The following is a 26560-nucleotide window of genomic DNA, read 5'->3' on the forward strand; positions in this document are numbered from 1 at the left end:
CTACCAGACCAGTGGCCACCGGACTGCAAATTAAACACATTCTTTAGAATGAGCGTCACTGTGTTAGCTTATTGCACCAATAAAAATGCCTTCCTTCTGGCCCCAAGGCGTCCACTGCCTCCCTGGCTCGTATCCACCTCCATGGATATCTGGAGGGCTCGGAGCCACACCTGTACCTTCCCCACCACACTTCGCTCGGCCTTCTTTCTGGACAGGAAGGCATCTGAAACCCAGTTTTCTAGGAACGAGTGGTTTGCATGCTCCCTCTGGCCTCTGGAAAGGCGCACGTCTGAATCCTCGCATCAAGGGACAACGGCTGATCCCACTCTGTCGAGGGTCCCGTCTCTCTCGATGAAGGTCTAGGGCATCCTCCAGCCACGGTCCATGTCTGAGGCTTAAATTTCCGAACCGAGCCCGAAACGCAGTTTTCTCCCTCCAGCTCACACTTGCCTCAGCGTGTGCGGGTCATGTGGTCTCAGGACCGAAGGCCGATGGTCACGTGATCAAGCCAAAGGCACTGGAGACGGTGCCTTGATTTGACTTCTGACTTAGTGCCCAATAGGAGGTTAACTATCTCGTCGGAGCCTCAGTTTGCTCACATTATAAAGTGGGAAAATTCGATGGAGGCTGTGGCAAGACACAGGTGCCAGGAGGTAACGAACTATTACGTGACAGTCCACCCCTGGGGCACCTAAGATTCATCCAGATCCTTCTCCCATGCAGGAATGTCCAAAGCTGTCCTCACCTGCACAAATGCACCTGTTCTGTCCCCAAAGGAGGGAGATGAAGCTCTCTTCCGGGTACGGCATCCATCACGTCTGGGAGGAGTTCACCATGGCACAGGGACGGAGCAATATAGGGAAATCGAGTCACAGGACCGAGGTGCCCAGCGGGAGAGCGGGCTTCTGGTGAGGGTGATTCTGGAGGCTCTCGGTGTCATTGGCAACCCAGATCTTGTCATTCCCTCATCCTGCGCTCCTTCAGGCGTGGGCTTGGCCCTCATAAGAACAACAAGAGCCGCCACCAGCTCCCAGAGCTACGTGGATCCATGTAGAGTGGTAGGAAAAAGGCACTCGACAGTTTGGAGACTCACTGTCTAGGACTCTTCAGGTTGCAAGCAGCAGAGCCCCGACTCAAACGAGCTTGAGGGAAAAGGGAATCCATTGGCGGCTGGGATGGGGAGGGCACCGGACGTCCCATAGGAAGCGTGGTGGGGTTCGGACCAATTTCAGCCAGGTCCCAAGAGGCAGGGGACCCCTGCTGACATCTGTGTTACCCATCCTTTGTCATAAAGTTGTGTTTGCAGGACTCCGTGTCCTTAACAGAGCTTGCATGGCAAACCCACCGACCCTCCCCCGCCCCCTGGCAGGAAGTAGGGGCAGGGCAGGATCTGGAGGGGAACCAGGCGCCTGGTGCCAGGAGAACCCCCCACCTCTGTGCCTCACCACCATGTTGTGTGCAGGGAGCGGGGTGGGGGAGGCAGCGGTTAAAATCTCAAGGAGTTTCCAGCCGGAGCGGCGTGGGCAGAGCAGGAGAGGGTGGCAGGTTTGGTGTGTCGGCTCTGTGTCACCAGCTCTGCCGCTTGCTTGTGGGAGCCTCTGACCGTGCGACTCATGTCCAGACCCTGGGGCCCGGCCCTCGGTGGGTCCCCGTGAGTGTTTGTGGAACTGGGGAACGGGTGAGGCAGCCAGGAACCCAGCGTGCAGGAACGCATGTGGTCCTCACGCGGCCCACGAGGCGGCCTCTCCACCCCGTCACGGACGAGGACACCGAGGCCAGGGGGACGAGCTGCCTCACCCACCCAGGAAGCAGTAGGCCCAGGAGGGGACTGAGCAGCCTTTCCCTGGGGAAACTGAGGCATAGAGAGGGCTGCAATGTCTCCCCAGGCCACCCGGGAATTGGTGGCCTAGCCGGGGCCGGACCTCAGAGCCCTTTCCTGCCCAGAGGGGACCCCACTGCTGAGGACAATGTTGAGCTCGTGGCCACCCTCCTACGAAGGTGATTTAGACACAAACCCCTCTGGTCCCAGAAGGCCAGGTCACACCCCCACAGTGACACAGAACTTTCTTGTCCATAAAATTGCACAGGTCCCCACAGCAGCCTTTAGAAGGAGCTGTTCTTAACTTCATTACACAAATGACACTGTGGCTCAGCAGGTTGGAACTACTTGCCATCGTCACATGGCCTAGACGTGGCTCCGGCAGGAATGGTCAGCAGGCCTGTCTGGCCCTGGAGAGGGGGCAGTTCCCCATCCCACCCCAGACAGGTTGCTTAGATGGGTGAGGGCCGAGGACGAAGGGCAGCGGCACTGCCCTTGGCCAGCTCGGTCTGCAAGGCCAGACAGACGAATGACTTGGATGCCTTCCACGTCTGCGGACCGTGTGAGTCAGATCACCTGTGAGACTCCGGAGAGAAATCAGACAGGGGCCCTGTGATGGAAAAAGCCCCAGAGCCAAACGAGGCCTCAGAGCACAGCATCCTCAAGGGAGCCTGAAGTCTCAGCTCATCATCCAGCAGATGACGGGCGGCTCACCACCTCACAAGCCAGCTCCGCTCAGAGATGCACAGCTCTGCCTGCGGAAAAGTTCTTTCCTTTTTTAAAAACAGTTTTGTTGTGTCTGTCCGTATTTTTTCTGTGTGTGTGATTACAAACTGTGCTCCCAGGGTCATTCCTGCACAATTTCCTGGTGTACATGGGCAAGAAGTTCTCTAAAAAATAATTGAAGTGAAGTTCCTGGCTCGGCTCGTCTTCACGATTACTAGGTAATGTCAAGTTGTTTTCCAAAAGGATGGCTCCAAGTTACAGCTCGGCTATTTTATTGACTTCTAGAAATTTTATTTGGTTCTTATTCAAATCCACTCAAGTCCTTTTTAGAGTCTCCTATTTCTAATTTGCATTTTCGACCCTCCCGTTTTTTGTTCCTTTAGTCATATTTTTTAAAAACCTTGCTTTATATGCGTCCTCTAATCGTTCTGTTTTCCGAAGCTGCTGCGGGTGGATTCGGCTCCGCGCGGCGTCTGCCGGTTCTCATACCTTGTGTTCAGTGACTTCCCCTGTAGGATGCTCATCTTCCCCGGCGTTCTGCCTTCCTGTTTGGCTTCAAGGTGGATGCTTCCAGGGGGATTTGCATTTGTTTGTGAGAAGAAGCCATTTTAATCTAAGTTCTCAGCCCCAGGTTTTTACAGATAGGGCTGGAAGTCCGACGTGTCCCTTTGACCCCAAATGAGGGCTGGCCGCGGTTACAAGGTTTCAGGAGTAATCCCCCCCTCCATTCGCCAGTACGTAATATGCAGGGGCATAAGCTAGACCCATTTTTTTTTTTTTTTGCCATCCTGGGTTTCTGAGGCTCATCCCAGGTCACCTTGGTGATGGACGCTACGAGACATTCTGAGTGCGTGAGCTTGCCACGTATCGAGCGTCGCCATGCGGCAAACACCGAGGGAGGGGCTGCACACGTTATACCTGACCTCTGCTATCACGGCAACCCTATGGGGTGGGAACCGAGGCCCCATCCTTTTACCAACGAGGAGACTGAGGTCAGAGGGATTAAGTGCCAGGCCGAGGCCCCCAGCACACGGCCGCCCCTGGACTCTCTCAGCCTTTGGCACTAGTGGGTTTGCTTTTGATTCTGTTGTTGTCGTCATTTTATTTTTCTGGCATCCACTCCGGCACAGTTGTCCACTCCTGCTCCCTCGGAGCAGGCTTGTCCCTCGTCATGGCGATGAGTCACCACTCAGTCTGTAAAGGAGAGGGAGTAAGAGCGTTTCGAGCAAAGGCCACTTCACGTTGGCAGCTGGGCAGCCTCTGCCCTCTAGCCGAAAGACACCATGCACTTCTGGGTATAAGCTAAGGACGAAGGCGACATAGAGGGGGTCAGAGCTCTCTTCTGGAACGGGCAGCCAGGGTCTGGCCACTCACATGCCCCACTTCCTCCAGGACAGGCCGTCGGCAAGCCTGGCCTGGAGAGACACCCCATTCTAGCTTCCCCCGGCTCGAGGACGGGACCACCTGCCCAGCTGGTCAGCCTAAACTCAGAGCAGCATCGGGGGCTAGTCAGGGGCGGGCAGGTCACTGGCCTAAAAAGACCCCAAGCAGCAGGGCAGCCCGGGCACCCAGGACTCCTGTGAGCATCTCACCCATCACACAAACGGGCCCCCAGCTATGCCACGCTCTGGCCTCAGCCCACACGACTTGCTATTGTCCAGCCCCTCCATGATTCCTGTGCCCAGGGCTATGTGATGCTGGGGACACAGAAAAGCCAGCCTAGGCTATGCCCTGTGGCAGCTCTTAGTTTGGAGGACCCTCGGGCTCAGACACAGATGTGCAGCTATAGCGTGGGAGCCAGGCCTGGGAGAAGGCAAGGAGGGCTTCCTGGAGGAGGCAAGCTGGGCCTTAACGGATGAGTCGTATGAGTAGGATGGGTAACTTCTCTCTCCTCTGAACCTGGTTAATTCCTGCTTGACTCAGGAATCTTGGCTCGAGCATCACTTCCTCTAGGAAGCCTTCCCTGATCTCACCCACCTGGCAGTCCCTGACGACAGACGACCCTCTAAGGTCCCCTCCTTCCAAGCCCTGAAGCAATGGAGTTGCATGATTACTGTCACGCACACGCACCGCACCCCTACGCCAGGATTTGGGCTCCGGGAGCATAGGGGGCATGTCACCCTTGGAGGACCCCCCGTGTCCAGCAGGAGGCAGCTACTGATATGAAAACAGGCTCCATCATCACCCAGCAGCCTGGCAAGGAATTCGACCTCCCCGGGCCTGTTTCCTCATCTGTAAAACGGGGTCGCAAGAGGGCCGCCCCCAGGCCTGTTGCCAGGCTTCGGCGGGTAAACAGAGGCGCCATCCTGAGCACCCAGCAAGTGTTCGAGACGTGTTAGCAATTTTTATTTTCTGGATCAGCCTGGCACATAGCACACGCTCAGCAAATACGCGTCGAATCGCTGCGTGTTGCTGATAAACGCATCGGTCGCCCCTCTTGTCTTGCTCATTTGTCGCCTGTCTATAATTTTCCTCCCTGGTCTTCACCCTCCGCAAGGGCAGGGCTGGGTGGCCGTGTCCGCACAGCATTCTCAGCACCTGGCACACCCAGGGGCGTCGTCCTGGGTGCCGGGGAGGAGGGGGAGAAGCGGGTGTCTGTGGATTGGCCACTGTGTGTCACGTGCCACGCTGGCCCCTCTGCGTGGCGTCCCGCTTAATTCTCTGTGGCTCAGGGTCCCACGAGTAACTGAGGTGGGGCTGGGATTTGAACCCCTGTCTCTGACCCCGAAGCCCATATAGGTCTGGATCTCACTCACCTGCTCACACCAAGGCGAGGGCCACCGCCTGCGACCAGTTTTCCCGCAGGGTCGGCTCCTAGAACCCTATTCGGGGGGAACATCGCCTGAGTCCCTGCAAGGGAAGCGTTAAAAGTGAAAATAATATTGCTGATGTGGGTCGAGGGCCAACCACGTGCCCACAGCCTGACCTGTTTAGTCCTCCCGGGGGGACTAGCCACGTCCAGGCTCCGTGCAGACTTCCCCACGGGAGCTCGCTCAAGGCTCCCGAGAGCTCCACGGGGCGGCCCATCGTGGGGTGACTTCAGTTTTACAGCTGGGGAACCTGATCCTCAAAGAGGTCACTTGTCCGAGGCCAAGCCCGTGTCTCCATTTGGCGCTGGGTCAGCCTCCATCAGACTGGGGGTGTCCTGCGGACACCCGCGGAGCTGAGGCTTGGCACGTCGGCAGAATTGTCTGTCCACAGATACCACCAGGTTCCCCGTGCAGCGCCTGGTGGGCACAGTCCTGGAGCACCCCGAGGGACCCCACGTACACGTGGCACACGGGGCTGGGCTGAACCGTGCTGGCCCTTTCTCCTTTCACTGACTAGTGCCCCGACCCCTGGGGAGCTGTGCCCACTTGCATTTTCCTGGGCTTGGGGTGCAGGCGGGTTTTGGGGTGATCTGACAGTCTCCGAGTCTCTAAGCACCCCAGCATCCTGGTCCCCGGAGGATCTCAAGGCTTTTCTGGAGACCTCACCAGATAGCACCCCCATCCGCATCCCAGAGAACAGAGAAAGGATGGTGCAGAGAGCTGGTTTCCCCCACAAGGTTCCGAAGGGGAGTCGTCATGCTCCTCTCGAGAATCAAGGTCCTTCCTCCAAGAATTGCCGAAGCTTCTTTCCCCTCGTCCTCTGTCTGCTTTCTCTCCTCCAGTCATCCCTCCATCCCTCTCCCTACCCTCTGTCACCTCCCAGCGCTAGGTGACAGTTCTCGCCGTTTGCTTCCACAGAGCTTGCTCAGCCTGTCTTCTCCTTGTGGCCTTTGGCATCTGGTTCAGCAGCCGGAGACAGGAGCCTGAGACAGCGGGGGCTGGGGGTTCACGCAACCTATGGCCCAACTGCCATCCCAGGGCTCGTCACCTGTCTCCGGACCGAGGCAGCCTCGGCCACCTCGTTCATCTGCTCTGGCTTCTAAGAGGCATTCCAGGAGGGAGCACCTGGCAGGTGTGTCCTGCAGGGGTGCAGACCCAGCTCTTAGCAGCATCTGGCATGTCGCAGAGGGATGCTCACGCACACAGTTTCCTCGCGTTTGTTCTTGGTGGCGTGGTGGAGGCAGGGACGATGCACCAGGAACAGAATGCAGGCACCCGGGCAGGTGCCGTGGTTAGCGTGTTCCCCGTGCTGATGGGGGTCTGCACCAAGGGCTGGGAGACCCCCCCACCCACACACAGAAGGCTTGGGGCCAGTTTCCCCGGGAGGCAGGAGGCGGGAGGTGAGCTGGGAGCGGGCAGGGCTTCCTCCGCTGCAGGAGCTGGACCAGCACCTGCGCCCCAGGTGGGGAGACCACAAGCGCCCAGCGCCGGGGAGGGAGGTGCCAGGTGCAGGATGCCGTGTGACCTGTGACACCGAGGGGAAGTGGAGAATTTTCAGTGTTGAGACAGGGCTTTGACTTCATCCTCTCTAACCCGCCCCCCCTCCACCCCGTCCCTGCTTTACAAAGGCAATGTTTGTGCCTCTGCCACAGAGAAGGACCCTCCCAGGATGCAGGGCCGAGCCCAGCTCACTTCCCCGCCCCCCTTGAAATCCCCTCCATTTCTCTGAGTCAGCTCCAGAATCGTTTTTCCCCAAACCCGACTCTAACGAGCACAAGATTGTCCACTGCACACTCCACAGTCCTCAGGCCTGTGATCGCGGCATGGGCCGCCCCCGGCTGGCTCCCCGCTCTGGGCCACCATTTAGTGTCAACAGCAAAGCGGGAGTGTGGCTCGTCCCCAAGAGCTGGCATGAAGAGGTGCCTGGTGGCTCGGGGAGTGGAACACGCCACTTGCAGATAAATTGAGTTCTGCAGCTAAACTGTCCAATTCCTCAAAGAAACTGTCAAACCATGTCGGGGAAATCCCAGCAAATCTTGGAAGTCGCTGCTGAATGAGTAAAGGCAGACACCAAACGTTATTAGAAAATTTCCTCCTCCGTGTGGCACGGTGGGGGGTGAGGGGGTGAGGGGGAGAGGCGTGGAGGGCTTGAGGCGAGGGGCTGACAGCAGCGGGGAGGGTGCAGGCCCAGCAGGGGCCAGGCTGGGGGGCCTTCCAGCTGGAGTCAGGGTCCCTCTGCCATCATTTGCTGGGGGTGGAGCATCCCAAGCCCGCAGGCTCGCCTTCCCCATGGGGCTTTGTTTCATTTTGCTTCCCCTTGTCTGTAATTCAAGAGCAAATAAGGCTGAATCCAGCGGCTTCTGTCTCCCGAGACCCAACACGCACAAAGTGTCCCTCCCGCCCCTGACGTGAGTGCTCCCTCCGGCTGCGGAAGCACTGGACCGTGGGTGCCAGGGAACCGGACGACAGCAAACCAGAGCGTCCCGAGGAGGGGACGCCCAGGACCCCCGGGACAGGAGGATGGGGGGTGCCAGTCCCCGAGGCAGCGGGACATGCATGTGTGGGGCAGGGAGAAGGGAAGACCCCCCACCCAATTCACTCTCATTCCAGCTCTGTCTACTCCCCGCGCGACCACGCTCAGCCCCCTCCAAGTTAAGGATCCCCCTCCCCCTTGCCTCCCCCCAGCCCCGCATCTCCCTCCTGTCTCAGCCAGCTCTCCGAGAATGTCTCCTCCACGCCCCCTCCACAGCTTCACTCCTGGGGGCGGCCTTTGCTCCCATAGCTCCCTGGCGGGAGGGTCGGCCCTAGGCCCACAGGAGGAGATGGGCTCTCCTGGGCGGGGGGCGGGGTGGGGGAGCCGTGGGCAGATTTTGAGTGGCACCAGTGTGCTCCGAGCTGCATTTTTAAAGATGACTCTGCTTGCAGTCACAACTCAGCCCAGCTCCGGGATTCTGGGCAAGAATGCCCCTTGCCAGGGCCTCTGCGTCCCACAGATGGGCTCGGGTCCCACTGACTTGGGTCAGAATGTGTTTGGAGAAACTGTTTGCTGGTTGTTTTAACAAATGCTCGTTGAATAGCGGATTCTGGGGCCACGCGAGTTTGGAAATGCCAGCCTCTCTCTTCCAGGACTTGATTCAGTGTAGGATCCCTGAGCACCTACTGTGTGCAAGGCCCAGGCACGGGGCTCGGTGGACCTGAGTCTGAGCCCCTCGGGATGGTCTCTGGAGACTGTCACTGTCACCGGGGCAAAGTCCACGCCTCGTGGGCCAGTATTCCAGCCACACGTGTGCCCAAGATGCACTGGGTACCCTTAGGCGAGGTTCGGGGGCTTAAGCTGACCTCAGGATGTCTTCTTGGTAGCACATCTCGTAGGACCCTTGGGGGACTGTCACCGACTCGCCATGGGACAGCACGGGCCGGAGGGCCTCTGGTGCACTGGGAGAGGCTGGGCGAGGGAGCCTCACCTGGGGCGGGCTGAGAGCTCCTCTGGGCGAATAAGCGAATCAGTTGTGGGCGAGGAAGCAAGACCCGCGAAGGTGGCAGGCTAAGGCCTCCCCGAGGACGTCAGGCTTTTGCAGAGAGAGAATGACCAGGAGGTCCGAGGGGCCAGAGCTGCTCCGAGGCAGGGCAGGGCGAAGGCCAGAGGTGGGACCAGGCGTGGGGCCTGTGGGGCAGACGGAGCCTGGGGTGGGGGGAGCAGAGAGTGGGGTCGCCCGGGGTCAGACTTCCCGCACTGGGAGGTCTGAGCAGGGGGAGGGGGGGGCATGACCACAGCTCTGCAAGGAAGCCCCCTCCCGCGGGGAGGCATGGCGCTCGGCACTCCCGATGCCGCCTCCTCCCCCTCACGAGCCCAGGCCAGCCCAGGCCGGGACCCAGGGGCCCCACAGGGCGTCGTCTGCCCCCAGGCGGATTCCACCGCGCCCTTCCAGAGCCTGGACATGGCTGTGGACAGGTCTCGACCCGAACGCCCGGAGGGGCCAGCAGCCGCCAACCATCAGCGTCACTGTCACGGGCCGCCTACGCTGTGGGGAGGGGACACCGGCGGGGGACGGGAAGCCGTCCACGGGCTGCCAGGCCGTCCCAGGGCACGCTCTGCCCACCCCCGCGCGGCCCCTCCTGCCTCTCGGTCTCTGTCAGTGGCCCCCGGATCCCAGGGTCACGGCCAACGCACTCAGTTCCGTCTCCCCACGAAGCACGAGACTCAAAGGCTGGTGTCCAGCCCTCGCCGGGTACAGTTCCTGTTTATAAGACCAGGGTGGGTAAATTGCCATCTGCTCCCTTAAAAACTCTGTGGCTTGTCCCTTTCGGTTTAGTGAGACCCCAGGTAACGCGGCCACCGACCCGCCCCATCCGTGCACCAAGCCGTCTTTCCTTTGCCACCTGTCTTCACCCGCCAGGGCCCTGGACCACGGAGCCGTCTGTCAGGCTGCAGTCCTGAGGGCCTGGGGCCCTGCGGGCAGCTCGGCCTCTCGCAGGCTGCGGGACCCCAGCCAGGGACCCCTCCGTGGACCTTCACTCCCCACTGCAACGGGCCCAGCTCTCGGACTGCATGGAGATGTCCTCCACCCTGTCAGAGCCTCCCGAGTCACCAAGCGCTGATGGGTGGTCCTGGCGGGCCCTGTCCCCACACAGGCACATCCTGTGTCCCTGGGGCCTCGCTGTCTGCTGGTCCCTGGGGCGCTCACAGCCCCTTCCTTGGCTCAGAGACTGAGCTCTCATCCTCCCTTCACCCCCGGCCAGAACCTACTGGGCTCTACTGGGCCAGCCAAGGCCAGGACAAGGACTAGAGGCTTCTGGAAATCAAGCCCAGGAAGTGAGGCCAGGGCCAACACCCATGGCCTCGAATGTCAGCGTCCAACATCGAAGGGGCAGCAGCAACTCACTTGTAGGTGGGTGGGTGGTCCCCTCCCGCAACTCAGCCCTCCCCGTAGCGTGTCCCTCCCCGCAGCGTGTCCCTCCCTGCACCGCCCCTGCTCCTGCTACTACAAGTTGCAGCCGCCTCTGAGCGGGGACGTGGGGGCCGAAGGCACGAACAGGGCTTGGAAGAGCCAGGCCTGCACGTCGAGCCACCAGATGTCTGCTCCTCCCCGCCGCCCCAGTGTCCTCATCTGTGGGCTAAGTGCCCCGGTGCCCAGGGGCCCCGCTGAGCGTGGGAGAAGCACAATGACCGTGGACGCTGACCGCGTGCCGCCCTGTTCCGTCTTCGGTATTAACTCGTCTCCTTACGTGAAGCCTGTGGCAAAGTGTCCAGCCTTGTCCCCAATTCGCAGGGCGGCAAACGGTCTGCTTCTACCAGCGCCTCCTGTAGCATCCGGCAAGTTCTCCGTGCGGGTGGGCGTTTGCAGAGTCACGGGAGGGCCGAGCCGCACCGTGTTCCTGTCAAGAACAAAATGGGACGGAACAGCACTGGGCCTGAGGAAGGGAGGAGATTCTGACCCACGCTCCGCCGTGGATGCACCTGGAGGGCACAGTGCCCGGCGGAGCAAGCCGGACACGAGGAGACAGAGACGGGGCGATCCCATGGGCGGGGTCCGTCGGGGAGGCGAAGTCACAGAGGCCGCGGAAGGGTGGNAAAGCCCCCGCAGCCGACGCCCTCGCTCTCTCTGCGTCCCGTCCTGATGCGTGAGAACCGATATGGCGTCGTCTTAATTCTCAGTTTCCTGATCGCTAGTGAAGTTGAACATGTTTTATTTATTTTTTTCTTGTTCAATATTTTACCCATTTTTCTATTGTTTGTGTTTTTCTTGTTTCTTTCTAGCACGTTCTCTTCTGCAAAAAAAAAAAAAAGGCTATTAAGCTTTTGTTACATTTGTCCCAAATGCGTCTCTTCCTCGGCATCTGTCTTTTTTTACTTTGTTTTCATTCTTTTGCCATCTAGGAGTTTTCTACTTTTACGCAGAAGACTTTGTCAGCTTTTCTGTAGTGGAAACTGCGGCGCGTCGCCCAGGTGCTGCTTGGGGCGAGCGTGCCACCTCCCCCGTCCCTCGTCACCTGCTGCGCCTGCCGTAAGAACTGCCCTCTGTGCAGGCAACTGCTCCTCTCCCGGTGTCACCCCTCCCAGAGAGTGGCCCAGTGACCGAAGTCCCAGAGGGACAAAGGCCCAGCCTTCTTGCTTCAGGTGAGGACACCTCTGAATGTGTCCCCAGCCCTGGAGCTTCCTGTAGGATTGGCACGGCCCGCTTTTCCCTCCAGCCAAGCCACCTCCCCACTTCCGGACAGAGACATGGTGTGTTTGTGTCTTGGGGCTGCCAAAGCAGAGTACCGAAGTCAGGGCTTAAAGCAACAGAAATGTCCTCTCTCACTGACCCCGCCGCCAGAAATCCAGAACCAGGGTGTGGGCGGGGCTGAGCTCCCTCCCAGTGCTCCAGGGGAGAGGCCGTCCTGCCCGCTGGAGACTGTCCTGGGTTTGTGGTCACGTCATTCCAGCCTTTGCCTCTGTGGCCATGTGACCTCTTTCTGTGTCTTCTCTTTACTTAAAATGGCGGTCCCCAACCTTTGTGGCACCTGGGACCGGTGCTCCTATGAGAATCTAAGGCCAGATGATCTGAGGCGGAGCTGAGGCCGTGATGCTGGCGCTGGGGAGCGGCTGCGGATACAGACGAAGCTTTGCTGGCTCGATGGCCGCTCACCTCCTGCTGTGCGGCCTGGTTCCTAACAGGCCACAGACTGGACCGGGACTGGTCCACAGCCGGGGGGGTGGGGACCCCTGTCTTAGAAGAACACTTGTCACTGGATTGAGGGCCCATCCAGATAATCCAAGATGATCTCAGCTTGAGATCTTTAACTTGATGACATCTGCGAAGGCCTTTTTTCCAAACAAAGTCACTTGCATAGGTTCCAGGGGTCAGGACGTGGACATACCTTTTGGGGCCACCATTCCACCCACTTCAGGCATCTGCCGGGAGCCCTCCCGCACCCCGCCTTCTGTGCTGACCCCTGTCTCTGTTTCCAAGACACCAACCCCCTAAACCTTCTGGCCTAAGGACACTCAGGAGAGGAGGGTCCAGGCTCCAGGCCCTCGCCTAGCTGGCTGTGTGGATCCAGGGCCTGAGCTTCCTGACTGTAATGAGACCAGGCTCCTCCCAGCCCCCACAGGCACCCCAGAATAGCTCTGCTGTAATTCATTACTGTCTCTTTCTCCCACAATGAAAGCCGCCAGGTGAGAAAAACGAGTTTCTTTTCTAAAATTGCTTTCCTGCGTTCTTTGACAGAGGCTGTGGTGTCTGCTCGTAATTAATTCACAGCCTGGTGAGTGGCGGGTCAGCCACTGGGGCTGAGAGAAGAAGCTCCAGAGAAAAGCCTGGAGGTGCAGGTACAGCTGAAAATGACGTCGGACCGGCCACTGCTCTCGGACCAGAATAAACACATGCAACTCCCGCCTGTCGCCTGTGGGAAGCGAGGCCTTGCGGGCAGCAGTGGAGGGGAGGTGCCGAGGCTTCACACTTTGTTATGCATGGGGGACTCCGATAAGCCTCACTACAGGGGACCATTTCAGGTTTTCCTGAGACTTCTCAGCACTCGGGAGGCCTGGAGACAGGGGCTTCAAGCCAGGAGTGATGCACTGGGCCTTTTCCAGGTCATAAAATCGCAGCAGCTTCCTTGCGGAGTCCTGGTCTGCCACAGCTTCCTAGGTGACCTTGAAAGAGGAATGCTGAAGACGATCTTCCCCTTCCGCAAAGCGGGATGACCATTCCTAAATTGCAAGGATTACAAGGAGCGAAGATAGGCCTTGAAAAATCTGATCGTTGCCTTCTGGTCATTACCGGAAGGCCTTTGACCTGGGGGCGGGAGGGGTCATGGCTGACGCGTGCGGAGCCCTCGGAACAAGGTGATTCTGTATATTACAGGAAATTGGAACCAAGCCTGACTACAGACTGTAGGGGCTTTTCAGGAAAAGTATAGACCGTTTATGTGGCAGAATATTATGCCACCAACAAAAATCATCTCAGAAAAATATTCCTATGAGAAAAATAATCAAGATACTGAGCATAGTGTCCCTGTCACGAAGCATCTGGACAAGGACAGTCTTGGTGTGGTGGGACCCGGGGTGGCAGTAAGCCTGGGCAGCTCCTTACCCCCAGAGGAAGTACGAATCAGATCCTTTCCCCTGAGTATTCTTGGGGAGCCCTGAGAGGGGCTTCTGTTTACAGTGATTTTTATTTGCCTTATCTGAACTGGGGGCAACAGAACAAGATCTGGAGTTTTGAAATAATAATCACTAACCCCCCTTAGCCTAACGACGTGCCAGGCACAACCCTCATGCTTTGCGCACCGTATTTCAACCAACCGAAGATGGTGAGACACTTGTATTTTACGGACCTCTAAGAGTTTTTTAAAATACTAACAGTTAAACCGTGACACACCGTTGATCGGAAGATGCATCGTGAGTCCGGAGGCGTTAAACGAGGAATCCCGAAATCGATCACACATCGTCCGCGAGCTCATCTCACGACGGTCCTTCCAGCCAGGAAGTGCTGCGCTGGCTGCACAGACCAGGGGCCGAGGCACAGTCAGCAGGTAACTGCCCAAGAGCTGGGACTCGACCCGGGGCCACCCGGGCCTCTGCCGTGCTTGCCCCTCAAAGGGCACCAGCAAATAGGGGGCCGAAGGGGGTTACGGGAGGTGGGGAGGCACGTTAGGACCTGGGCAGCAGGCGGGGGAGTCTGGAGCAGATGACAAGGTCACACTGCCACTGTGAGTCAGACCCCCCTCGGAGTCCCTCCTCTTCTCCCCCTCTCCTAAGGAGAGGCCCCCCCCTACGCATCGCAGGGGGTCCCCTCTGTAGGCTTCTCTTGGGTTCTTTCAGAGTTGAAAGGCTTAAGGCGGGGCTGGCACGTGGCTTTCATCTCAGCTGCCAGAAGCTGCCTGGGACAGGTTGGGAAGGGCTCTGAGTTCCCATCGGGAGCCAGCGGCAAAGCTTGCCGGCAATGGCTCCAAGGAGGTCGGCAGAAGAGGTTAGTCGAGTGCCAGGGGTTTTCCAGGCCTGGGCTTGGGGAAAGCAGGGATCCCCTTCGTGCAAGAGGACCACGGAGACCCCCACAGCATGCCCAAGAAAAGCCGAACGTGTCTCTAGGGTCAAGCTTGTGCCCTTGGCCTCTCGGAAAGCCAGGCGTCACCAGCCGAGCCAAGCCGTGGGGGAGAGGCGAGACTGCGGGGGGTCGCGGGGGGTTGTCCGGAGTGATCAGGGCCCCCGGATGGAACCACAGCCTGGAGCTTCCGGAACCCTCGTGAGGAGAGGCGCCCTGCAGCGTGCCAGCTGGCTCTTCACGGATTACACTGTACAGAGTACGCTGGCCCTGGTAATTATTTCACTTCTATAATTAGCCCAAAGTTCCCCGCTGCAAATGAGGAGAACAATGCGGGGTGTGAGTGGCAGCCTGACTCACACCCCAGAAGCGTCTCACCACGGGGAGTGGGCTCCTGCAAGTCCCGGGTGAGCTGCCTGCTTGTTTCGAGCTGGCCGGCCACCTCCAAACTGCCCTAGTCTCCGCGACAGCAAGCATTTGCCCAGCGTGTCCGAAGCGCTTTCACACGCTTTCCCTCATTGACTCCCCGCTCCGCCCGTGAGACCAGACAGGGGCTAGTGCTGTGATTCTCAGGAGTGGAGCCCAGGGGCCACGTGGCTTTCTGAAGCAGAGGTGAGACTCGAGCCCAGAACTGCCCAATGTCCTCTCCTCCCAGACAGTGGCCCAGGAGGGGGGTCACTGCAGAAGAAGCTGGCTCTCTAGAACGTTCTGGAGAATGGCTTTTAGGAAACACATATTCATCTTTAAGGAAGAGCTGGAATTTTTTGAGGATGGGCAGATTCACAAGGGTTCTGTCAGCCAGTTCACACCCCCAGGGGCCACAGCAGAGGAGAAAGGAGCAGGATGGGGGAGGGTGTCTGCGAGGGGAGGTCCCTGAGTCCCCCTCCCCATTCAGATGGTCTTAGACCAAGATCAGGCTTAATAGCAAGTGAGATTTCTTATTTCCCAACTGCCTCTGGGAACAGGAGACAACGAATATCAATTACGTGCGGAACTGTCAGTCGGAAGAAAGCTATCGCTCTCCCTCGAAGAGTTAATTAAGCCGCAAGGAGGTCAGCCTGTCACCTGCGGGGCGGGGCTGGGGCGGTGGGGTGCTCCTGCGGGCTCCCCGCATGCGCACCTGCTCCACCCACCTGCTCCACCGCGGGCCACTATTAACCGTGCGGATGCCAGGCCGCTCCCAGAGACTCTCGTGTAATCGGTTAGGGTTGTGTAAAGGCGGGGCACGGGCACCAGCATATTTTTTAAGCTCCCCAGTGATCTCCCTGTGCAGCGGGATGGACTGAAGAACTGACCGGCGCCCACTGGCACCGGACCCGCCTGACCCCCTCCCCGTGGGTCCCCCAGGTCTGGAGGGGCCCACCTGACCCCCCTCCCGGAGGCTGCACAACCCCCTTCACTTCCGGCTGTAGGGACGCAAGGCCCTGTCTTGACTTCCGGATCTCACGGCCTTGTTCCCATTAGTCACGTGTGACCCTGGGACCAGGACTCTGAATCCAGCCCTAACCCTGACCCGCATCCCCTCGGATGGCCCACGTCTCAGGCCTGGGACCTCCCACCGGCCTCTCTGTCCCGGGCCCAAGTGTGGGAGCATTGTTAAGGGTTCTGATAGACGCAGCCCCATCATAGAAAGGTGTTTGTTTAGTTCTACCTGGTGTAAAAAGAATAAGAGTGTGGAGGGAGGGGGCCTTCAGGAGGAGAGGGGCGGCTTGGGGGAGAGCAGAGTGGCCGGAAGGCCCGGGGTGCCCGAGGGATCCCTACCATCTCCATCAAGGAAAATGACTGCATTCAGGAAACACTTACCAAGAGCTTAAAGATGCTAAACTGGCGTCAGAGGACGGGGAGGGGTCAATTAAAACACCAGAGGCCAAGTATTCCAGGCTTGTGCTGAGGCCACGGACGGGGCAGAAAGGAGGCCAGGCTTGCTTCTGCTTCCTGGCAAGGATGTTCTGCTCGGGGAGGCAGAGGACAAACGAACAGACCTATGAATAAGCATGGACGGCAATCGGTGTCAAAGGGAAAATAAACGATGGGTTTTGGGTTTTGTCATGACGACTGGTCAAGGAAACACGCTTTGAGGAGGTGGAGATTTTTACCTGAGACCTGAGTAGCAAGGAGGAACCAGCCACGTGGGGACCGGAGATCAGAACGTTCTGGCGGCCGGAACAAGGGCCAAGCCCCTGGGGCAGCAAAGAGCTTGGTGGGCTTGAGGGACGAAAGGGAGGTGTCCGTGTGGGAGTTAAATGAAGGTGCAGAGTGACAGGTGATATGGGGGAGGGGGAGGGATGTCATATCGCTGGAGCCAAGTAAGAACTTTGAATACTCTTCTAGGTAGCATCAGAGGCCAGGGAGTGACTACACGCAGGACATGAAGCCACGTGGGAGTTCTGTGTTTGGCTAAGACAGAGTAACGGGCACGGGGCTATCCTTCTTCCCGGTCGGCAATCGTGAAACTGGGTTAAGTACGTGCAGATGGTCGGCAATTGGCGGGGCGAGGCTGTGGTCCTCGGGAGAAGGCCAGCTCCCAGGGGAGCCCGCGACCCACACTTCTCTTTCTAGGCACAGTGTGGGGACCTGGGGCCTGGGCAGAGCTCAGTGGTGAGCTGAGAAGTCGTCGGTGGGAGTTCGGACCAGCAGAAAAGCTATCGCAGAGGAAACGTAGAAAGAGAGGCGCAGGAGTCAACGTGGGGTCCTGTCGTCGGCTCTGTCGCTGAGGGGTGAGAGGTGCATTCTCAGAGCAAGGTCACCAGAGACTTTCAGAGAGCAGGCTCCGTGGGACTTAAATAGAAACCCTGGAGGTCTGAGCTGAGCCAGGGAGGAGCAGAGTTGGAGATCACTGGATGTCCAGCTTAGAGGAGTCACACTAGATCCCCCCTAACAAAGCCTAAAACCAGGCGCCCAACGATCTGCAGGGAAAACAGAGTTCAGAGGTAATTGCCAGCTGAGAGGGGCTTAGGACACCCACTGGCTGTCTCCACCCCCACAAGAACACAGTACAAACCAAGTCTATATAAATCCAAAGCGATCAGCTAGTCATTTAACTGCCTGCTAAAAAAAGAAACACTCTTCAGAGGAAGAGAGCGGAATCCAGTATCTCTGCAACAGCTTGTCCACAAGGCCCGTCGCTCAATCGAAACATCACTAGACGTACAAAGACAGAGGAACATGTGATTGACAGTCAAGGAAAAAGATCAGTCAGTAGAAGTTGAATTTGAGATGGCCCTGATGTTGGGCTTAGCAGACAAAGACTTTAAAGTAGCCATTATAACTATGTTCGAAGAATTCAAGGAAAAACATCTTTAAGAGATTAAAGGATGTGGTGTTAGTGAGTGAACAAATAGAAAAATCTCAGCAGAAGAATAAAAAACTTTAAAAAATGCAAACTCTAGAACTAAAAAATACAATAACAGCAATGAAAAGTTCACTGAATGGGTTTCCCAGTGTATTAGAGGTGACAGGATGTGGGAGACAAGGACCTTAAAACAAAGGCCAATAAACATTATGCAAACTTAAGAACAGGGATTTTTTTTTTAATAACAGAAAATGAACAGGGCAGAGAAAGGATAGTCTTTTCAACAAACGGTGTAAAAACCTGCTCTGACTCGGGCCCCATTGTGCCCATTCTGGTCCCCGGCTCCTTCTGAGGCGCTGCTGGGCTCCCCAGGCCCCCATCAGGGCTTGAGGTCCCTGACCGAGCCAGGTGCATTCAGGGCAGGGCAGGCTGAGCCTCGGAGGAACCGCCCGTCAGCGGGGCACAGTGGAGCAGAGGGGGTGGGGCCCCTCCTCGGACACCGGGCCTGAGGGGCTTCCCCCTCCCTCCAGATAACTAGATTGACAGTGAACATCCATCAGTCACTGTCTGCCTCGCCAGCCCCCCGCTTCTTCTAGAACCCCGGCTCTCCCTATTAGGGTCTCTCCGGCCACCTCTCCTTCCGGCCTCTGTCCCGACCTCTCTCCCGTGCCTGGTCTCCCATGCTCCTCCCTCCGCGCGAACGGCCCTCCCCCTGTGTATTTCTCTCTGCGTGTCTGTCTGTGTCGCTGTGTTTCTGGCTCTCCCGCCCCGTAGATGGGGCTAGCGTTAGACCAGCAGCTGGGAGGCCAACGCCGCCACCTCTTCCCTCTCTGCCCGGGGCCTCCATCCTGGGGGTGAGTGGATTTTCTCAGCCCTCTGGAGAAGGAGACCCAGTAGTTGAAACCTTGAACTTGGCCTGCGTTGGAGTGCAGTGGTCATCAAATCATGAAGATCAATCCTGGGAAAATGTGGGATCCACCAAGTGCCCACATGTGGGACAGGCATAATTCGGGGGGGGGCTGGGTTCTGTCCCTGGAGGGTGACCATCCCTGGGGCCCCTCAGCTGTTCAGTCTAGGACACAAACCCCCGGATGTAGCCTGAGTCCTGTGAGCAGGGACAGGGTCTCAGGTCTCAGCCAGTGGCGGCGGACCCTGCCAACACGTGGAGCCCCTCTCTGTGAAGGGGGCGTGTCTTTTGGGGGGAGTCCCTTTAGTCTCAGCGCATCCTCTCGTCCTTCCTGTCTGCTTCCAGGCTGTGCCCTCGTGTCCCCTCCCCCGTGTCTGCCGTCACCTGGTTTGCACATTGTTTGAAGCGAGCTCCCCGAGAGCAGACTCTGTCCCTCCGGGTCCTCCCAGGACCCCAGCACCGAGAGTGCCCGGCACACGGTAGGTGCTCGACGGTGTCTGCTGACCACAAGGACGAGCAACGACAGATGAACACACTCATCCGCCTTCCACCCCATATTTGTGTCACACCGCCACGTGTGACCGTGTGCTCGCCCACGGGAAGCAAGGACACCGCACACGGGCAGACGCCTCTGGGCTCCAGAGGGCGTCGCTCCCCCCCACCCCCCCGCCAAACCGCCAGCCTCAGCGTCCGTCTTCAACAAAATCAAACTCTCCTATAGTCTGTCTGTCATCCAGTCACTTAGCATGAGGTTGCAAACGTTGGCCCTGGATATTAAATATTATTCGGAAACCAGTTTGAAATGGTTGCCTAGTGTGACATCACGTGGACGACCCAACTTCACTGATTTGTTCATTCGACCAGCGAACAGGAAGTGAGGGTCCCCGGGGCCCTGGGCTCACAGTGGCCTGAGTACGAGTCCCGCCCTGAAGGAGGAGCCGAGTCAGGGGCATGAAGAACAGGTTCTCCTGGACAGGTGCCCTGAGGCATCTGAGCCGAGGTTGCCAGGGAGCCCTACCTGGAAGGGCATGACTGCTGGGGGTGGGGGTAGCTATGGGGAGGAGGGGACAGGAGACAGGGCGTTGGGGCTGCGGGGGCTCCAGAGTGCAGTGAGGACAGACATGATCCCCACCTCCCTGGTCCTAGCAGGGACCACCGGCTGGGCTCAGTCAGCTCCCCGGGGGTGCACGGTCCTGGTTAAGGACGGGGAGATGAGACCCCCTCCCCCCATGTCCCACCCCTTCCAAGCAGCCCCGGGCTTGGAGGAGGCCCTGGGGTGGCTTACGTCCGTCTCCCTGAGGGGGGTACCCCAGTGGCTGCAGCTGCCTCACAGCACCCAGGCGACCTGCCTCCTGTCCCCAGGAGAGGAGCACGGGGCAGGAGAGGCCCCCGGAGATGGGGCAGCTGGTCCCTCAAATGCCAAGGAGGTGGCCTTGGGTCTGGGGGGCTGCAGAAGGAAGGTCGGGGGCCCCAGGCATGGGGCAGCTCCTCCAGGAGGGCGGTGGGCAGAACGGCTGAGTCCTGCGCCTGGCCTGCACCCTGCCCTGAGGCAGGAGCCTGTGAAGCCGAGTCGCTCTGCTGGGAAAGCACATTCAGCAAACACAGGCAGAGACCAGCAAACCTCCCTCCCTACGAGCCGTGAGCAAACACCGGTCGCACACGGCAAGCCTCAGCCTCCAACTGGCTTGACAGGTGGGAGAGCCAGGCCCAGATGGGTCGAAAAGTGTCGGGAAGTGTCGGGAGGTGTCGGGAGGTGTCGGGAGGTGTCGGGAGGTGTCGGGAGGTGTGCCTCCCGTGTAGAAACGGCACGGTCTCGCCGAGTCCTCCCCTTGGACACCAAGGAGCTTCGGAAGGCGGGGAGGCCCCACGGCTGGCTCCCAGCAGCCATCAGTGGCCCGTCAGGTCTGCAAGGCGATGACGTTTACAGAGTGCCTGGCAGTCGGAGCATCGGGGACAGTGGTGGGGACACGCACAGCCCTGAGACCTTTCTGGGCCCAGGGCTCCCCACCCATCAAACGAGGGCACGTGATTCAGATGAACAGTGGACATCAGGACATGGCATTTTCCTCTTACTCAGTGTTAATTGAGCACCTACTACGTGCAGCTCCTGTGGAACAGACGCACTGGTGAGCGAGGCAGACGGGGTCCCTGTTCTCCTGTGACCTCAGTCCAGTCGGGGAGGAGCGTGTGGCGGATGGACGGTTATGGCTCTGCCCTGTTCTGGCCGATGCTCCAATTCCGGCCCTGCGCTGGACTGCTGGGCCCGACGCCCTCTTGCATCTTCCAGATGTGGAAACCGAGGCAGCCTAAGGAGGGGAGGCGCTCGGCCCCGTCCAATCCCAGGCACGGCCACTGAGGCGGGGCGTTCCCTGCCAGAGCGCCTTGGAGACCTCCGGTCCAGCCCGGCATCCTCAGATGAGAACGCCGAGGACCGCATCTTGAACTGCCTCTGTCTCTCTCTTCCAGAAAATTCCCAGGAATGGGCTAGTTTGGCCACTGGAAATCTCGGCCAGGCTCCTGGCGTCCAGGGAAGGGCTGGGCTCTAAAAATAAACCACTTGCTTCAGCCTGGGAGCGGCGGGCAAGAGCCTGGGGAGCAGAAGCTGCCGCCTGACACTCCTGGCAGATGACGGCCAGCCTGTCCTGGATGGAGCGCCCCCTCTCGGGCAGCTGGCCCCTGGGATGGGCTGGTGGCAGGGGGCAGCGAGGGATATTTGAGCCCCGGCTCTGGGAGGCACCCCCGCCCAAGCACACGCATGCACACACACCACGCACACCTCATGTGCCCCGACCTGTGACGTTCTGTTCTCCACAGAGGGACGCGGGGGCTGGTCCCGGGGAAGGGGCCAGCAGCGAGCACCTGGGACACCTAGGACCCCCTCCAGGTGCTGGATAGCGTCAAGCCTCAGCACAGGTAAGAGGATGTCTCCTCATGTCCCAAAGGGTCTGCGCCCCTGGAGGACACGAGACCTTGGGCCTGGGGGCAGGAGAGGGCTCCGCCGAGGTGGGGGGCTCTGTGTCACCCTCAACCCCAGGAAGTCCTGATGGAGCCCCAGCTTTCCTCTGGAGGAGACCTCGCCACCTCTGCCCTCCCCGCTCCAGGCCCCCACCTGCGTGGGGCACAGCCTGCCCTTTCCAGCTCTGAATACTCTTGGCCACTGCCAAAATGTCAGTCCGGTTGGCTTAATTAGATCTGGCTGCAGGTTGACGGGTTTGCAGGAAGCAGGTTGAAAAGTCTGGGAGGCGGACACCCCGATGGGCCAGGTTGCAGAGTCTGGTGCCTTCGGGGGAGAAATGCTGCCCCATCTTGCTCCAGGGTGGGTGGGCCTGAGGCCCTGGCCTGATGGGAGGTGGGGGCGGGGCTTCCTGGAGCCCTGTCTGGGGGACATTGTCTGGGAAGACGGGGAGAAAGCCCTGGGGGACACAGTTCCCTGGGAGGGCCTCCAGGTAATGTGTCACAGTCGAGGCCTATCTATGAACGCAAACCACTTCGGTGGGGGCTGCTTAGGGCATGGAGCTGGCCTGATGGAACCGGGCGGAAACGAAGGGCCCCATGCCGGGTGCTCTGCGCCTTTGCCCCTGGGGCTCGGAGGGGCTGTCACATCGGAATTTCTGCCTAAGTGGATTTCTGTGCCTGGTCCCCGGGCAGGATAGTCACCTAGAGGCAAGGTGATTCGTGCTAATGTGATGTCTTCCCGTGCCTGGGAGGGGGAAGGTGGGGCCACGGGCTGGGTGGACTAGGGGGTGCTGCTGGCTGCCTCCCCCGCCTCCCATCATTCACCAGAGTGGGGGCGAGTGCCTGGGGGAAGCCTCGGGGGACCGAAGACAGGCCTGTCCCTGACCCCTGCTCCCACCTTGAGCCTTTCCGGGGCACATAGCAGAGTGGGATTAGTAGGGCTGGTTTGGGGTGGCCTGGGTGTGACCCAGCCTCTGTCACGCCGTCCTGCAGCTGTGTTGGTTCAGCCGGGGCACCGGGGCTGTTGAGATGTCCAGTCTGGCAAGGTGGCTGGAGGAAGGAGCTCGGCCTGTGGAAAAGGCCTGTGGTGGGCAGTGGAGAAAGGCCGCTGGGTCTCAGGCGCGTCCTTCCTGCAAATACCGCCTCGCGCCCTCTGTGCCCGGTGTCTCCTCCTCATGACCCTCAGAATCACCCCGTCAGCCTTCTCCCAGGTATCCCCCAGAACCCCGTCGGGGGCTGCTGCTCTCTCCCTGCCCAGTAAACCCACCCCAGCCCCCCAGCCTATGTACGGCTCCCAAGCCTCACACGTGACCTGTGTCAGCGGACCAGCAACTGAGTAATTGTCACTGTGGGGGCCGAAATTCCAACTCAGGTTTGCTCCTGATGCCACCACTCCCCACCCCAGCTGTGGGAGTCTTCTCGGCAAAACACCTGCCCCTCCAAACCTCAGTCTTCTCACCACCGAAGGGGGGGTGGTGGTGCCACCTTCCTGTCTGGCTGGCGGAGGGTCGGCAGAGAGCTCGGGCGGGAAGCATGGCCTGGAGTGCGGGCAGCTTGCCCGTCTCGACACCGCGGCCATTTCTTCTTCAGAAGAATCCAAGAGGGCCAGTCCTCCCCAACACGGACCCTGGCACACAGTAGGTGTGCAAAGAGAGCTTGGCAGACACACACACACACATGCATGCGCACGTGCACACACGCACACACACACACACACGAGGGTGCTGCTGCTCTGGCTCTGACGTTGACACCAGCCCTGTCTGACTACGACCCTGGTGACAACACCCTCAGGAGCAGCCTTTTGCCCCTCCCATGGCCTAGTGATGACCTGCACAGCTCAGGGTCGCTGAAGGCTGATGGGTTGGGGTCCTGGGCACTCAGTCACCTTCGAGCAGGGAGGGCAGGGCTGAGGGAAATCACGAGGCCCTAAGTCATTGTCAGTGCATCTGGGAACATCTTCCCTGTTCTGGCTAATTTGGTGCCCGTCACATGTATGCATGTGGACACGCGGCCTCTCCCCCGGACGCCTCTGAAGCAGGCCTGTCCCCAGGAGCCTCCTCTGACCCGGCACAGCCTCTGTGGCTGCCCGGGAAGACTGGGAGTCGGAGGTGGAAGGGGAAGCCAGAAGTGATGGCCTTCTCAGGAGCCACCCGCGTGGTCACCCGCGCATCACAAACGTCCTGAAGACCAAGCTGCGTTCCCAAAGCGGGGACAGTGACCCGCTTACGAAGCCCCGACCAGACAGACGCCAGGCCGGGGCTGGGCGCCCCGCAAAATGTGTCTCATGTACCCAAATAAAATTCTGCAAAAAGACACAACTCAGCGAAATGAGGCAGCTATGCATGCGTGTGCATGGACACGTATGTCACGTTAATGCAGAAGCGTGGACGCCTGAAACCGAGGATGGTACTGAACTCTGTACACACTATGTTTTTTCCTATATATACCTACCGATGATAGAGATCGATTTATAAATTAGGCACAGTGAGAGACTAACAGCAATAACTAAAAAATAGAACAATTATAACAACATACTGTAACGAAAGCTATGTGAATGTAGTCTCTCTCTCTCTCTCAAAATACCTTCTTATGCTATAAATACCTTTTCACTTAAAGGAAGCACTTTACGGCTTCTCTTGGGCACGTCCGAATGGCCAGCCTCACTATTCTTGCACGTTGGGGCCCTTATGAAGTAAATAAAGGTGACGTGAACCCAAGCACTGTGATACTGTGACAGTCGATCTGAAAGCCGAGATGGCTACTAAGTGACAAGTCGGGAGGAGACACAGTGCAGATAGCTGGACAAAGGAATGCTCACACCCTGGGTGGGGTGGAACCGGATGGCATGACCGTTCACCACGCTACGCAGAATGCCGTTCAATTCAAAACTTATGTATTGTTTGTTTCTGGAATTTTCCGTTTCGGTTGACCGTGGGTGACTGAAAGCGCAGGAGGGGAAACTGAGGATAAGCGGGCGGGGCTGCCGTGAGGGCCTCTCCTGGATCCCCACGGTCCTTGCCAGCCACGCGACAAACGTCCTGCCTCGGGCACCGACGCTCTGCCGTGCGTGCTGCCCCAGCAGAGGCCTCCAGCCACCCAGAAGCCCTCGCCTCCTGGGCTGGTGCCCCTGTCCTGCTGTCACCGACCCCCGCACCCCAGCGCTGCAGAAGCCGAGGGTGATCTCTGCCCCGTGGGCGCTCTGCCGGGCTTCTCGTTTAGCCCTTTCGCCCCGATTAACCTGACCCAGGTGGAAGGTTGCATCCATCCTGGGGTCTCCTCGTCCAGATCCGGACACGGCTCCGCTGTCCTGGTCAGCTCTAGCTGTAACGACGCCTGAAATCTCAGTGGCTTCCAGCAACCACGACCTAGGATCGCTCCCACTGCTGGGTGTGGGGCTTGGCTGGTCTTGGCTGGGCGTGGTCAGGCTGAGCAGGTGCAGCCGCCTGTGGCTCTGCTCCACGTCCTCGCTCTGCGGCCTCCTCTCCACTTGGCCGTGGCAGAATAACAAGAGGCCACGCCAAGCCGCCCTGGGGCATTAAAGGTCTGTGCTCACATCCCTCGGCTCTCAAATCCCCTCCAAGCTCCAAGAGGGTAGGGCGAGGTGCAGGCTCTACCTATCCTCCCGGGGGCAGCACAAGGCCACAGGGTGGAGGCAGGGACAGAGAATGGGGACGAGGGCTCCCGTCCTCCACAGCCACACTCACCTCCCACGCTGTCTCTGATGCATCGCACGCTGTCCCCCCAGCCCGGGTGCTCCTCGAGGACTCCCTGTGCCTGAGTCTCCCTGGACCACAGACTCCCGATGATGCAAATATCATCGAGATAAGGGCAAATTCAGGGTCAGGAGGAGAAGTCAGCACCCAGGCATTCCTCTCAGCTTAGGGGGTCCAGGGAAGGAAATGGAGCAGGGATGGGGGAGCACTTATGGGTCACTGAAGGGACAAGAAAGTCTGCATAGGGGAGGTGGCCCTGTAAGGGACTTCGGCAGGCAGAGGAGGGGACGGAGGGCACCCTGGAAGGGAACACTGCCCGGGCAAAGGCCTGGAGGCAGGAAAGGAGATGGCCGGCCCTGCGGCCACCGGGTGAGCGAACTGTCTGCCTTCCCTGGGCCTGGACACTGCAGGCGGCGACGCCCCAGGGCCCTTCCGACGGCAATTTGCCCGTGTTTGAGTTCCTCCCTGAGATGTCCCTTAAGCCCCTCTGGCGCCAGCTCTACATGAAGTAGTAACTGGGAACCTCTGGTCTCATTACTTGAATTATAATTGTCCTGCTCTTTACTGGTCCGTGGTGGCAGAGCCTGGGCACCGGGAGGCTCTGAAGAATTGCCCAGCCAGCAGGGTGAAGAGGAGGACGGGGGCTTAAAGGTCACTCACAAATACTCTAGTTCACATTAATCCGTAAAATAGAGAATACACAGCCCGAATGCCCTTAAGCTAGGAAGGTATTTAAATGCCAGCCATTTGAAGCATCCAAGTGGAGAGGGGTTATTTTTCCACGTTAAATAGTCCCGTGTCTCCTGAGATTTCACCGTCCTGGGCAGGGAGGACGTTTAAAGGGACAAATCCTATGTAAGAGGCATTTGTTCCCCGTGTCTGTCCTGTCCCCACACACGCCCCTTCCAGGCAAGGCGGTCCGAGACAGAAGGGCCTGGATTTAAGAACAGGTGCCACTGTGTTTTGGCCGTGTGCCGTTGGGCATATTCCTCAGCCGGCAGAGGCTCCGTCTATCCATCTGCAAAATGGGCCAATGACCCCTTTTGGGGCAAACCCTCCAGCAGGGCTGGGAGAATCGAGAGAGGAGATGGTGAGAAAATGCAGGGAGAGGTGCCAGCCCTGTGCACACAGGAGCGGGGAGCAATGAAGCGTCCCAGAGGGAAATGAGGGAGGGGGAGGGGAGAGAGGTCGGTCACCTCCGACGTGCGGCAGAGACTCTGAAGGCAAACAGGAGCCGAGTGACCACAGAGGTCACCTGCAGAGACAGGCCGCCTGCTCTCCCTGCAGGAGCAGGTTCTCCAGAGTGAGACGG

The 26560-nt window shown here is 59.0% G+C and overlaps 3 long non-coding RNA genes across 4 annotated transcripts; 2 read left to right on the top strand and 1 right to left on the bottom strand.

Moving 5' to 3' along the window:
* Nucleotides 1-14221, top strand: LOC120602892 (uncharacterized). The gene is made up of 3 exons (XR_005652894.1): nucleotides 1-2763; nucleotides 12567-13872; nucleotides 14162-14221. It is a non-coding gene; the product is annotated as an uncharacterized LOC120602892 (long non-coding RNA).
* Nucleotides 4866-6898, bottom strand: LOC120602894 (uncharacterized). Its single transcript, XR_005652897.1, has 3 exons — nucleotides 5472-6898; nucleotides 5302-5367; nucleotides 4866-5106 (listed from the first exon to the last, which is right to left on the bottom strand). It is a non-coding gene; the product is annotated as an uncharacterized LOC120602894 (long non-coding RNA).
* Nucleotides 14222-14240: 19 nt separating the features above from the next.
* Nucleotides 14241-19277, top strand: LOC120602893 (uncharacterized). Of its 2 annotated transcripts, none has more exons than XR_005652896.1 (3): nucleotides 14241-14309; nucleotides 16941-17098; nucleotides 18926-19277. It is a non-coding gene; the product is annotated as an uncharacterized LOC120602893 (long non-coding RNA). The 2 variants fall into 2 exon arrangements; XR_005652895.1 differs by lacking the exon at nucleotides 14241-14309 and adding an exon at nucleotides 16250-16843.
* The last annotated feature ends 7283 nt before the right edge of the window (nucleotides 19278-26560 follow it).

Source organism: Pteropus medius, unplaced genomic scaffold (genome assembly GCF_902729225.1).
Source record: "Pteropus medius unplaced genomic scaffold, Ma_sr-lr_union100, whole genome shotgun sequence".
Taxonomy (NCBI): domain Eukaryota; kingdom Metazoa; phylum Chordata; class Mammalia; order Chiroptera; family Pteropodidae; genus Pteropus; species Pteropus medius.